Raw genomic sequence first — 13,914 nt, 5'->3', positions numbered from 1 at the left:
TGTTGAATATTTAGCATTCAACACCTTAGGTGAAGCCTGACCCTTTCCCATACTTATCACTTTTTTCGAGGGCGCGTGGGGGGGACATTCTGCAGCCACGGACACTCTACAGCTTGGGTGCGAAGAAAAAAGCCATGCCTAGCGTGTCTCTCAGCACCTTTAAAGAAGCTTATTTTAGGAGCTTTGCATACATCTTCCATTCCAAGTTGCTTCCACCGCCATCCAATATGTAGATGTGTCCAAAGCAGTTGTTGGGTTCTCCATGTTGGGTTCTCCCAGAGGTTGAGCCCTCAGATTACGCTTTGTAAAAAGCAGAAACATATAAAACTTTAATTTTAAAGTTAACCGTGCCTTAACATTAAAAAAAGGTGCAACAAAATTGGTTGTGTAATTGGAAACTCTTTAAACATTTAGATCAGTACAGTGAGGGTGTTAAAACGCCAGGGCTGCTGGATGGAAAAGTTCCACCTCGAGATTATCTGATGTGTTCTGATCACCCGATACAAGGTAACAAGAAACGTGGCCAGAGAAACATTTTTCTTTCCGAAAAATAGAGATATTTTACAAATCCACGACGAACAAAATCGTTTGCGTTTGTAGGGCCAGTATTGATGGGAAAAAATGGATTGTTTCTCACAGACAAAATGTGTTTTACGGCTTATTAAAAAAGAGTTTACGGTATCTCAGCATTGCAAAGGGCAGCTTCCAACAAAAAACAGCCAATTTGATTGAATCATGAGTCCGTTCCTCCATAGACTTTTATTAGTCAGAGTATTCAGCTGGGTTGTTAAGACTGAGCCATTCTACTGTTTCCCTCTGGCTGTACGATAAGGAGTCGGGGTGTTTGTCTAGTAGATCGGGGATCAGATAACAGCTGCTATTAGCCATTTGTATTGAGTTCTCGCTCTGTCTGAAAACATTATATTATGCAAAAAGAAGAACTGTTTTAATACTTTCTTACTAGTTATTACAAAATTTGGTGGGGTTCCACTTTCATGTACTTGGTGGGAATGGTGGGAAAGTCTTCTCCTGTTCCTATTTATCCCAGTTATGTGTAAATAACGCTGTGTGATGAGCGGCTTGCTTGCCCGAGTGCTTTCCTCTTGTCGGAGATCAATTATGTGTAACCGAGTGGAAATGTTCTGTGTTGTCAAGCTTTTGAACAATGAAATCCAGGTACCTGTCGGGTGACATTTTCATGGGTTAATTATTAGCCAAGCTATGAAGTCTGTCTTAAGCTTTCCAAAAACAGAGTCCTTGTGATTAGAGCGAAGCGCAAACCTGCCATGTGGGGTCAGATATCTTTTTATAACTCGAGGATTCAGATATCACTGGCAGACTGGTTTTCTGTTAACTCTTTACCCCCCGATATCCCTAACCTTTTCACTTTGACATGCCAACCTTTTACATGCTTTTTTTTATTATTATTTGTTGATTTGAATAGCACCGCTATATCCCACGGCGCTGTAGAGCGGGTAAACCGAGCATAACAAGTAGTCAATCACATTTTTGGACTTACAGAACCAAAAAAAGTGAGAACGGTCCTGCTGGAACGAGGGAGGTCTCTTGTAATTTGGGCATATAAAAGAAATTATTGTATGTGGTTTTTAACCCTTTAAGCACAGAACTAAGCTTCTAATACATAATTAAAATGCAATCGTTATCATGGGTTCCCTCGATGTCTTGCTTGAAATAGATGGTGCCTCTAGTAGTTTGGGATTCCTTTTTGCGTTAAAAGCCTTTGCGGCATTTGAAGGGTTACTGGAAATCTAACACTGTAGTTTCATGTTAGACGGGAGACTTCCGTACAACAGCTGCGAATTAGCTCAACAAATAAACAGAGGGCAATGCGGAATACGTATAACGAGGAGGCTACGTCCAGTTTAGTTGAGTTGGATGTTGTCTTCCCCAGACACGTATCGCGGAGCTCCGATTATTGGAAGGTTTTATTCCAGCCATGAGCACCACTTTGATTAACTGGTTAACATAGGAGGGCAGGAAGGGTATATTATATTGTGGATGGTTGGGCAGGTATACGACCAAATGCCCATTTTCAAGCTAGAAAAATCTGTTTGTGTTAAAAAAAATAAAAAATAAAAAATTGAAATAGTTAAATATTTCACGTTATAGCTAAAAGTGTAGATTACCCATTTATAGAGAAATATATATTTGGGTCATGGAAATATTTGGTTAATCTAAATTAAGTATAGGGGTTTTAGTTACTACACCTTACTGACCTTTCTACTCCATTATATTACTGATTAAACAAGGTCCCGACCCTAAGCCTTCCATTCCAATCCCTCCCTGATAACTGTATCCAGCGGCCTTAGAAAAAAGTTATAATTCCTCATTTCAATTAATTTTGGATCTATACAATGTAAAGTATTCTCTAAAGTCGCTGAAACCATATTTAACGACTCTATTTTTTTGTGCACCTGCTTGAAAACTCCATGGAGCTGTAATTGGGCGTCTATACATATCATACGTACCATAAATAATATCCATTTAACTGTCGAAGGAACTCGCACTAGGAGGTTTATTAGTGTGTATTAGCCAAAGACAACTCATCTGGAAATATTTTTTTGGAAGACCCGTCTTTTTATTCATAACACCTATAAATTCCACGAAGTTTACATTCTTCAGGGATAATGGTTTCTTCCAGTGACCTTATCCAACGCTAATGGTCCAAGCGTTATTCTCTTTAATCCCAACTGGCGATGCGTTTCTACGCCTGGAAAGCTGCTCTCTGCCAAGCCTTTTTTTCTTCTTAAACTGTATTTTATGATCTTGGCAGTTTCGAAAACTGTAGTTTGATATTGGTTGTTAAATCTAAAAACTCCTTCGTACCCTTTTGTTGTGATGTTACCATAGAGCATGGTTGGCAAACTCTCATGGATGGCAACTTTCTATTACAGCCCCCCCAACAGCCGACTATACTGGAGAATCGTGAGCAGAAGTCTTAATTAGGAATCTCATATAGGATTTACTCCACAATCGATTTTTTGTTTGTTTGTTAAGCATACTTAACATTTAAGACTACGATCAAAGACGTTATCGTGAAAGAAAGTCCCGTTACAGGTTTCTTGTTGTCTGTATATCTTGTTAGGCAAACGACTCCCCGATGTATATGTGAAAAGTCCATTTTTTTTTGCATGTTGTTGTTTACATGCAGGTTAAAGATAGGTACTTTGTACAACTTAGTACTGGCCCAATGGGCATTTTCCCAGTTTGCCAGATGGCCAGGAAAGCTTATAATCGTACCCAAGTGTGTTCAACAACTAGTCTAACACACACATTTACCCAAGTTGTACAGAAATTCTTTGGGGCCTTACCTTTGCTGCCATGATAGATCTGGTGCTGGAGACCGGTGGCCACATGCTGCTGGAGCGTAGTACGTGGCCAGTGGCCTTAAAGAGCCATGGACGCTTTTCTTCCCTGGTCCGGCCCTGACTCTGAGATCAGACTTAGATGCTGGACACACTCTGGTAAGCTTGGTTGTAGGCCAGAGGTAGTGGTAGAACACAGTAGGACACAGATAATCGTATCTACACACTGGCAGGAGATTGACATAATAACACCAGGTGCCTTCAATGTGAAAAGATTAGCAATGGACTGCTCACCCCTGGCAATTAAATGGTTACGGCGTAGGGAGGCAGACAGCACGTTCTGTAGACGTACATATGATACCTTGAAGCATTCTATGTAGTGTCATATGTTAGAGCAGCTGTTTCGTATTCAGGGCTGTTCCTTCTGTCAGTACCAGCTGCTTGAACATCTTGTCCAGACATGTTATCTCTGTTGAGATGTTTGAATCGTTTTAGGACTAAAGGAGCTTCTGATGATGGCCAACAAATCTATATTTTTGAAGGGTTTTTTTTTTGGTTTTTTTTTTAATACTAGTTTCATACTAGTCTCCTGCTTGGTTCATAACTTTTTTTGTATAACGTTTTAAGGATATTTGGTACACGGGTGAAAGCTAGAGTTGCGTGTGCGAGTATGGCACTTATATAAGAGGAGATTAAGCAAGTGCTTAGGGCCCCCAATGGTCTAAAGGGCCCGTTGATGTGTCTTGGTTGGGTGCTCTCCTAGGCCTTATCCTCCACTACCTACCTCTGCCAGCTGCTGTTCTTTATGCGGAAAAGTGGGATATGATGTCATATCATAAAGTTCAGTATGGAGGCTGAGCCGCCATTGTGAATGTTTAGAGCCACCACTAGCGAAAGCTACACATCAAATGTATGGTTGCTGTAGGAAGAAGGTGGGAGGGGCTAAAAATGGTTCTGTTCATGACATCATAACCAGAATATTAACGTACTTCTATATCTCATTATCTTTATAGGTATATATCATCAACGTAACCTGGTCAGACTCCACCACGCAAACCATCTATAGAAGATACAGCAAATTTTTTGACCTTCAGGTAATTACTCAGTTCTTACAATATGGTATTAGTTAACAGAATCTTATTTCTTGACATTTTTGCTTGAATTTTGATTATTATGTAAAACACCATATTATTTATAAATATTCAGAAATAATGCACCTTTATCTTACATTATGTACAGAGTGTAGCCAGTAAAATTAATAGGAAAAATAAAGTTATGTTGTATTCGAGGGTTATTTGTGCATCAGGTGAGTAATTATGTGTCCCTATTTCCTCCCTTGATGTTCCTCTTTTCTAGGAGTTTAGAATGTTTATCACAGTGTTCTAAAACCCAATGAACAGATTGTAATAATGTGTATATTATGACAAAAAAAGACTGTATATACCGTATTTGCTCGATTATAAGACGAGGTTTTTTTCAGAGCAAATGCTCTGAAAAATACCCCTCGTCTTCTAATCGGGGTCGTCTTCTAATCAGACCTCAAATAGAGTCTGATTATGAGACTAAGATCCAGATCCCCCGCACCGCTGCAGGGGACCTGGATCCTCCTGTCTCCCCCCCCCCCACACTTACTTACCGGTGCTTCCTGCTGTATTGCCGGGGCAGCGGGTTGACGTCTACGCGATCCGCGTAGACAACGTCCGCTGCAGCCGGAAGGAGGTGTGGCTAGCAGTGGGGGTTGTCTGCGTCCGTCGCGGATACCTTCCCCGACTGTCAGAAATCAGAGTTCCCCGCACAGGTGCCGGAACTCTGATCTCTGACAGCCGGGAAAGGTATCCACGACGGACGCAGACAACCCCCCGCTGCCAACTCCACCTCCTTCCGGCTGCAGCGGAAGGAGACGTCAACCCGCTGCCCCGGCAATACAGCAGGAATTTGGAAGCACCGGTAAGTGTGTGTGCGTGTGTGTGTTAAATGGGGGACATAGGGCATTTCTGGAATGCCTTATACCCCTATATGCCACTCTGGCACTTAGGGGGTTAAAAGGCATATTATGGGGCAGAGTGGCATATAGGGAGTTATAAGGCATTTCAGGAAGCAGAGTGGCGTTAAGGGGGCATTTAATAGAGCACTCTGCCTCCTGAAATGCCTTATAGAGTGCTCTATACAATGCCTTTTAACTCCCTTAATGCCACTGCCTCCTGGAATGCCTTATACCTCCCTATATGCCACTCTGCCTCATAATATGCATTTTAACCCCCTAAATGCCAGAATGGGATATAGGGGTATAAGGCATTTCTGGAGGCAGAGTGGCACATAGGGGGTCAAAAGGCATACCATGGGGCACAGTGGCATATAGAGGGTTAAAAGGCATATCATGGGCCACAGTGCCATATTGGTGTGGCAAGCCTGGGGGCAGATGTGCGTAACTGGGGGACAGGTTGGAAAATACAAGGAAATAAAAACAAAAAAAATATTTTTCTCAATCATAGCTTTTATTTAAAAAAATAGTTTACATGAATTAACATTTACTGGTAAAACTTTTTTCCTTTAGGGTCGTCTTATATTCAGGCTTTTTCTTTTTTTCCTAAGTTAATATTCAGATTTTGGGGGGTCGTCTTATAATCAGGGTCGTCTTATAATCGAGCAAATATGGTAGATTAAGTTGTATAAATAACTAGGTCCTTGTTGATCTCACGAATGTTAGAGAAACTAGAGCAAAATTAACACATCTAGAACATACAGGACAATATATATTGTGTGTGTATATATATATATACACACTACTGTTCAAACGTTTGGGGTCACAAAGCTGTTTTAATGGAAAATAAGGACATTTCTGGCTGTAACATAATCGCAAAAGGGTTTTTTGTTACAAGCCTTTTAAACTTGGATCAGTGAACACAACGTGCCATTGGAACACAGGAGTGATGGGAGTGATAAAGGGCCATTGGAACACAGGAGTGTTGGGAGTGATAAAGGGCCATTGCAACACAGGAGTGATGGGAGTGATAAAGGGCCATTGGAACACAGGAGTGATGGGAGTGATAAAGAGCCATTGGAACACAGGAGTGATGGGAGTGATAAAGAGCCATTGGAACACAGGAGTGATGGGAGTGATAAAGGGCCATTGGAACACAGGAGTGATGGGAGTGATAAAGGGCCATTGGAACACAGGAGTGATGGGAGTGATAAAGGGCCATTGGAACACAGGAGTGATGGGAGTGATAAAGAACCATTGGAACACAGGAGTGATGGGAATGATAAAGGACCATTGCAACACAGGAGTGATGGGAGTGATAAAAGGCCTCTGTATGTTTATGAAGATATTTCATAAAAAATCAGCCGTTTCCAGCTACAATAGTCATTTACAACATTAACCCCGTCTGCACTGATTTCATGATATTTTAATGGACAAAATTTGGTTTTCTCTCAAAAACAAGGAAATTCCTATGTGACCCCAAACATTGGAATGGTAGTGTGTGTGTGTGTATGTGTATATATTGCTAATTAGTAGACTTGTGCATTCGTCTTCGGGCGAACATGAAAACAAACCCGAAGAGTGCGTTTTCGTGTTCGTTCCGAAGACACGCTGAAGAGAAGACAGCGGCGGTAAAACATAGGCGAAGATGAAGACACACACCACGAAGATCTTTGTGATCGTCTTCGTCTACCATTCTCCCCCCCCTCTTCTAACTTACCTTGTCTTTGCGGCATCGCGGCAGTTCCCGGAAGTGGAAATCCGCAGGTTCGCCGTCACGGGTTACAGGGCAGTGCGAATGAGCCTATTGGTCGCCTACAGGGACCTCCTCTGGCATCAACCAATTGGCCAATAGGCTCACTCGCACGGTCTTTGTAAGTTAACCCCTTACAGTGAACCTATGGATTTCCGCTCCCGTTAACCCCTAATGCTGCGTTAGATAACGGGAGTGGAAATCCGTAGGTTAAAGGGCCGTGCAAGCGACCAATAGGCTCACTCGCACGGCCCCTTAACCCTTTAAAAAAAAGTTAACCCCTGTGGGAGAGGGATCTCCAGCTAACTTTTACGGACCCCGAATGGGATGTGATGATTGGTCTGGTTCATAAGGGCTTCATCTCCACTAGACTTCAAGAGTGTTCTTATAAACTCCTTTCCCGGTGGTATAGGGTGCCCGCTGAACTCCACATCTTCCTTCCACAGGTGTCGCCTCTCTGTTGGAGGTGTGGCCTTGGTGTCGGTTCCTTTATCCATCTGTGGTGGGAGTGCGCTGATGTTCGTCCGTTCTGGCGTGCAGTGGTTGGGGTTATAAGGGAACTTACCGACCCAAACTTCGTAGCGTCCCCAGCAGCCTTATTATTTCATCATACCCGAGCTTCGTCTGGTTCGTATAGGCGCTCTCTGACGATTCATTTGGTGCAGGCGGCGAAGTCAATTATCCCTCGGTTCTGGAAGCAGAGGGGACCTCCTCCGATTGCCGCATGGGTGGCTAGGGTGAATTTTATAATGCAAATGGAAGATTTGGTGGCCTCCTCTCAGGGCAAGGAATACAATAATGATATTAAATGGCTCCCTTGGGTCAGGTTCACGGCCTCCCACGCACTTTCGGAGGTCTGTACTCCCCAAGATCAGGCGACGACCGATTAACTTGTGTTAGATCTCACTGTGGCCCCATCTGGGATTCTACTCACCTGCATTTCCATGATCAGTGTCCCGACGATTGGTTGCGCATGCCTTTCTGGAGTACTCTGTTCTTGTTGTTTTGTATTTTTGGTTTTTGTTTTTGTTTCCAAAGCTCTCTGTACTGTTACTGACCTGGGGTGCCTGTCGACATGTATTACATCTATCTGCATTTTCGTGTTGCTCCGGTTATGCCTAGCAGGATGTTCCCTTAGGAGTCTGCCGGACTCTGGTATGCCGTTCTTATATGCAATGCTATGGCTGGACTTATGTCTCTTATCTCGATTGCTGTTATGGGAGCTGCCTCCCGTGTTGACTCTTTATCTGTACGCCATATGTTTGTATGTATACATGCCTCAATAAACGGAGATTTGGATAAAAAAAACCCCTACTAAAAGTTAACCCCAATGCTGCAACTTACCCGGCAGATCCCACTGGTCTCCCTGTTCTATCAGTTAAATGTCCGTAGAAGCGTCTTTATTGGTCGCTCGTACGGACATTTAACTAATTGAACAGGGAGGGAGACCAGTGGGATCTGCCGCGTAAATTACGGCACCAGGAGTTTAACAGTCTGTACGAGCGACCCTATAGGTCTCCAGCATGGGGCTCATCTGCCATCAACCAATGGCAGACGAGCCCCCTGCTGACGACCAATAGAGTTGCTCATACGTACATTTAAACTCCTGGCGCCAGAGCTGCGTTAATCCCGTATTAACCCCTTAACCGGGAAAACGAAGAAAAACCGAACATGAAGAATGTCCACGAATATTTGCCCGAAGAGAAGACAGGAACAGGCGAATATTCGCGGAATACGAAGATTCCCCCCCCCCCCGAAAACGAGCACGAAGGCGAACACGAAGAGCCCCCTGGTGCCCAAGTCTACTAATTAGTACCCGATAAAAAAACATTTTACATAAATATACTCAGCTATCTCTAGGCGCTTTGCACTAAAGGGGTTAAGGCCCCAGTAATGATTTAACATACAGACGGAAATTCCGATAACTGTTTCCTTTAGAGTTATCGGCTTGAATCTGGCTTTCTATCTATCTGCCCGAGCCTGGGATTGTTAGAGCTTTTGTTAACGTGTCTTAAATCCCTCGATCCATTTTCTTCTGCACGTTCTTTGGGTCTCCTGGCTTTTCCTGGTAAATTTTTTAAAAAAAAAAGTTCTCATCAGACCGAACTTATCAATGGGGTTAGTGTGTTGGACAGGAAATGTTGTCTCAATCTTGAAGAAGGGGGACTTGAAAGACCCTATTGATACGTAAATGTTCTTTAAATGCCAGAGGAGAGCACCCACTGCTCTAATGTTTTCCCCCAAACGGTATTAAGTAAAAGTAAATTAGGCTTTCTGGTTTAACCCCGTTTTTACCTAAGAACCTTCAAATTACTCTCGATGGACAATTCAGATGTATATGGTTCTAAAAGTCAGTATACAGAGTGAGCTTTGAACGAGCTTTTACTCTATTCTCCTATGGATTAAGATCTTGAAGGCATGTTTCATGATAGAGGGGAGCAAATAGAGAAGAGTGAATGTCGAAAGTTGGGTAACGTTCTCACAAAGCTGGAAGAACAAAACAGGGGGTTTAAGAGGATGGCGAAAAACTTTAACCCTTAAGGACAATGGGCGGTCCCTAAACCCATTGAAAACAATGCATTTTGAGCCCGTACATGTACGGGCTTTGTCATTAAGGGGTTAAGTTGTTTTCAACATAGATTGTGAAAGAGAAGAGTGAAGCCAGGAAGCGGAAAAGTCATAATTGAATGGAAAATAGAGTTAGCTTTGGAAAATGCATAAAAAACCCCCCAAAACCTAAAATGTCATCATCAATGGTTGGAGACTACATGTTCTTCCCCCAGCTCTGTGCATCGCACCCCCAAACAATAGCCTGATTCCTTTTTATCTTAAAGTTAAAAAAAAAAAATACCCAACAATAGCTCTCCCTAATTATGACCAAGTATCAAAATGACCATTTCTGTTTTTGTCCGATTTTCACTTTTTTTACGACCCTTTAATTGCTGTATTTTTTCCACTGAAGGCTATTTATAGGGGGGGTTATTTTTAGCTCCACTTTCCAACCTGAGGCTGAACTGTAAGCGGCTTCCACTCGTTAAGAATACATGATATATTCCCGAAAGATTTTCCATAAAGCAGGATATTTATTTGCGTTGCTGCATTATTTTATTTTTTTAGAAGCCCTTAACCCTCTGTTCACCAGAAAGTAAGCAGTGCATTTTATTTTTGTCCTTTGCAATTCAGAATGCAATAGAATATAATAAAAAAGAAACAACATTTTTTACCAGTTATTATGAGGTTTGTAACTATTACCAATAGATGCAATCTGTAAGAATTCCTCTACCCAAATTAATATATTTTTTTAACGACGCCGCCTCGCTTCCACAAGACATTAGGGTAATTACCCTGTCTAGCATGATAACCTAATAAACCTGCGCAGATCTCTCGGCCATACTATGTCCTCTAACGCGCATGAGATCTGCCTGTCCCCTTTGAATTGTCATTTTAGGGAGAGATTCTGCAGGTTCTCCTCTAATTGGCTCTTTCCCTGACCCAAAGCTCATGCGCGCTATACTCACCGCCAGCTGGGTCCAGCACTGGCTTGCACATGAATTTCGGTATAATAAGACCCCCATTCACATGCGCAGAAAGCGCTCCCATTGATTTCAATGGGAATTATATCCTTCCAATTAGCTATAAAGTACAATTATTGTTAGGCAGCATAGAAATATTATTGTAAACACACACAGAAATGGCGTCCATTGCCCCCCAAAATGCATGACATTATATATATAATATATTATATATATATATATATATATATATATTCTGTTTTAAGTCCTATGTATGTCATTTTATTTTAATGTTAATGTAATGCACACAGTTGTTATAGCACCTTTAATTTGCCTTTTGGAGTTATGTCACCAGACAGTATGATGACATCATATCTTCTGCACAATACAGTAAGATGGGCTTACGCTTCACAGGAAGCGGTGACGGAAATATAGCAGCAGATTCCAGATGTCTCGGCTTCAGGGAATTCGGTTCAGACATGCACGTCGTACAGTAGTGGAAAAAATGTATCCAGCAACTTTTTTTTTTTGACATGCATCAGTAGAACGGATGAAGTAAAGAAAAATATAATATTACGCAGACCCCGTCCATTGCTTTGACTCGGGCTTTCAGAGGCAATTAGTATAACTTCTTGTTAAAGGTAGAAGGATGACCGTCACACTCAGGATAGCGAGTGGTAATATGTTTGTTCATTGCGACCCTGGCCTTACAGATTAAAATAAGCAATATGTCCGTGTTAGAAACCCAACCTGTATGCACAAGGGGAGAAGCCGTCTCAACTTCCCGTTCTGAAGTTTTACATGATTGTTCCTCCCCATTAAGAGGTTGCTACCCTATTGTCATGCTGTGGATTATGGGGTAAAAAGGAGAGGGAGAGCTCCAGGACAAGGAATTCATTTGTCACAGGTCTAAGATTCTCTGGCGGTAGAAACTTGTAATGGGTTAAGTCAATGAGCAGGACATGATGGGTCTGTCCAGTGGAATAGGGTGCCTGGAAACTCGTATGGAATGTTGGCAACTAACAATCGTCATCGGAAAGACCTTTACCTCCAAGAGGTCCTCTTCCCAGTGCCATACATCCTCTTTGCTGAGGGGCATGAAGCCATATCTTGGATGCACAGCAGGGAACGGTACTACAGAGGCTGTGTCAGATCGGTAAAAGCTTCTGTAGTGGTTTTGGCCCTGATCTCCCCAAAACAGCCCATTGAGTAACGGAGAACCCGCAGCTTAGTCCTTCGACCGGTCATCAGATTCATAAAGATAAAGAAGGAGGAATCTGAAGAAATCAAGATTCCATGCCATTAGAAGAATCCTTATTATCGACTCTTGATCCTTAAGTGCGATGCTTTATTGGCCGCGGTCCATTTGTTTAAATGAAGATTTATGGATCATGAGGTTTCTCTGCCCTTTCCCACCTTAATTCCAATCCTAATTACAGCGCCAATACAGTCTGGAGAGTGCACATGGTATGCGCATGATGTATAGTAAAAGCGAGTTAACGATGCGTTCCTACCCCTTCCCCTCCCTGTTTACAAACGATGAGTTCACTTCCAAGTATTTTGTGCAGGTGTCTGGACTGAATACTCAGTGGATCTCATGATAAAACTTTAACAAACGTGGGTGTGATGGAGAAGCCGAGGGTCATTTTTCCATCTTGAGTACACCATGTTATCTCTAACACGCATACTTAGAGATAAAACTAGAACATTACCCTTGAGTTTTCATTTTACTCCCTAACTTTTCGCCTCTTAGTGATTATTCCAACCAAGGTCATATGAAACTTTAACCTATATGTTTATGTTTTAAGAGAAAGAAGCTACTTTTCAGAATACTTCATTTTATCTCCATTTTGCATCTTTATCTAAAAACATCGAAAAAGAAAATGAAAAGAACCTGTGCTTTGTCCGTCAGGTCGTTCCGTTGAAAATCGTTTTGGGGAAATGACTATACAGAACAAAAATGGTTTAATGTGTGATTAGAATAATACTCGATTATCACAATTTGCCTTTTTATTGTGAGCTGAAGTAAACACAACGTGACACTGAAAATCAGGATGGGGTTTGGGGTGCCAACAGCGGACCACTCAACCGGGTCAAGCAAGTCCTAACTCATTCAGGTTGCTGTGATTTCAGTCTTTGTTGATTTTAATGGAGACTAAAATCAAAAGCAGAACTGGCTGGAAACCTGTAGTATCCCTCAAGTAAAGTCACTTAGTGAAACGCTTGGTGTCTTTCAGTCTAAATCACAGGAGTCTAAGTTGGTGTTGACCCTAGCAAGACTTGACTTGGCTCTTTAACTCAGTGAAAGCCTTAAGATGAGAATTATCATAACTATTCTCAGGACTATTCTCAGACCAGCTGAGCCAAAATAGTTAACGCTTAGTATGCTATAGTATGTACCCTACAGTTCAAAAGTTTGGGGTCAAATTTAGTCCGTTAAAATAACCTGAAATGGATCAGAAACAAAGCGCAGACGGGGTTAATGTTATAAATGACTATTGTAGCTGGAAATGACTAATTTCTAATGGAATCTCTTCATAGGCGTGCAGAGGCCTTTATCACTCCCATCACTCCTGTGTTTCAATGGCCCTTTATCACTCCCATCACTCCTGTGTTCCAACGGCCCTTTATCACTCCCATCACTCCTGTGTTCCAATGGCCCTTTATCACTCCCATCACTCCTGTGTTCCAACGGCCCTTTATCACTCCCATCACTTCTGTGTTCCAACGGCCCTTTATCACTCTCATCACTCCTGTGTTCCAATGGCACGTTGTGTTCGCTGATCCAAGTTTAAGTTTAAAAGGCTAATGAAGTGTTTGAAAACCCTTCTGCAATTATGTTACAGCTAAAAATGTCCTTGTTTTCCATGAAACCTCAAATATTTGAACAGTAGTGTATGTAGGTATATTTTCATTTATTTGGCACCGACAGATGTACACAGCACTTTACAGTTTACAGTTATCATAAAGGGGAGATAGAATAAGTGGTGTCATATAATCGCAGCCTGAAACCTCCCAGGTATGATAAATAAGTACAGTAGTGTTCAGACATTTTGGACGGTATAATTGGTATGAATACATTAGGAAAGGAGATCCCTGTCCCAAGGAGCTTACAATCTAGCCTCATCATGGTGTGTTCTTATTCTATTTATACCATTAAAACAGAACCAATTTTACCAAATGTGGTTTTTTTTATATAAATACTAAATTGTGCCAATTGCGCTGCGGAGGTAAAGCACATGTTTTAGGGATAAGTAGTCTGACAGCTTTGGAAAACTGAAACCTTCAGTCTGCTTTCCCGAGGAAGGGCAGCAGCCACATTAGGGTTTGTAATTACAGAGA

The 13,914-nt window shown here is 42.0% G+C and overlaps 1 protein-coding gene across 2 annotated transcripts in view; it reads left to right on the top strand.

Moving 5' to 3' along the window:
- The first annotated feature begins 4,345 nt into the window (after nt 1–4,345).
- LOC149288656 (SH3 and PX domain-containing protein 2A-like) overlaps nt 4,346–13,914 on the top strand; it is a 106,489-nt gene continuing 96,920 nt past the window's right edge. For both annotated transcript variants that reach the window (XM_089491488.1, XM_089491487.1), the window contains exon 1: nt 4,346–4,420. The gene's annotated coding sequence lies outside the window, so the exon portion shown is untranslated. The remainder of the gene's footprint in view (nt 4,421–13,914) is intronic.

This window comes from Sceloporus occidentalis, unplaced genomic scaffold (assembly GCF_023333645.1).
Source record: "Sceloporus occidentalis isolate IW3139 unplaced genomic scaffold, rSceOcc1.0.p SCAF_50, whole genome shotgun sequence".
Lineage (NCBI taxonomy): Eukaryota > Metazoa > Chordata > Lepidosauria > Squamata > Phrynosomatidae > Sceloporus > Sceloporus occidentalis.
This window is presented reverse-complemented; position numbering and strand designations above follow the sequence as displayed.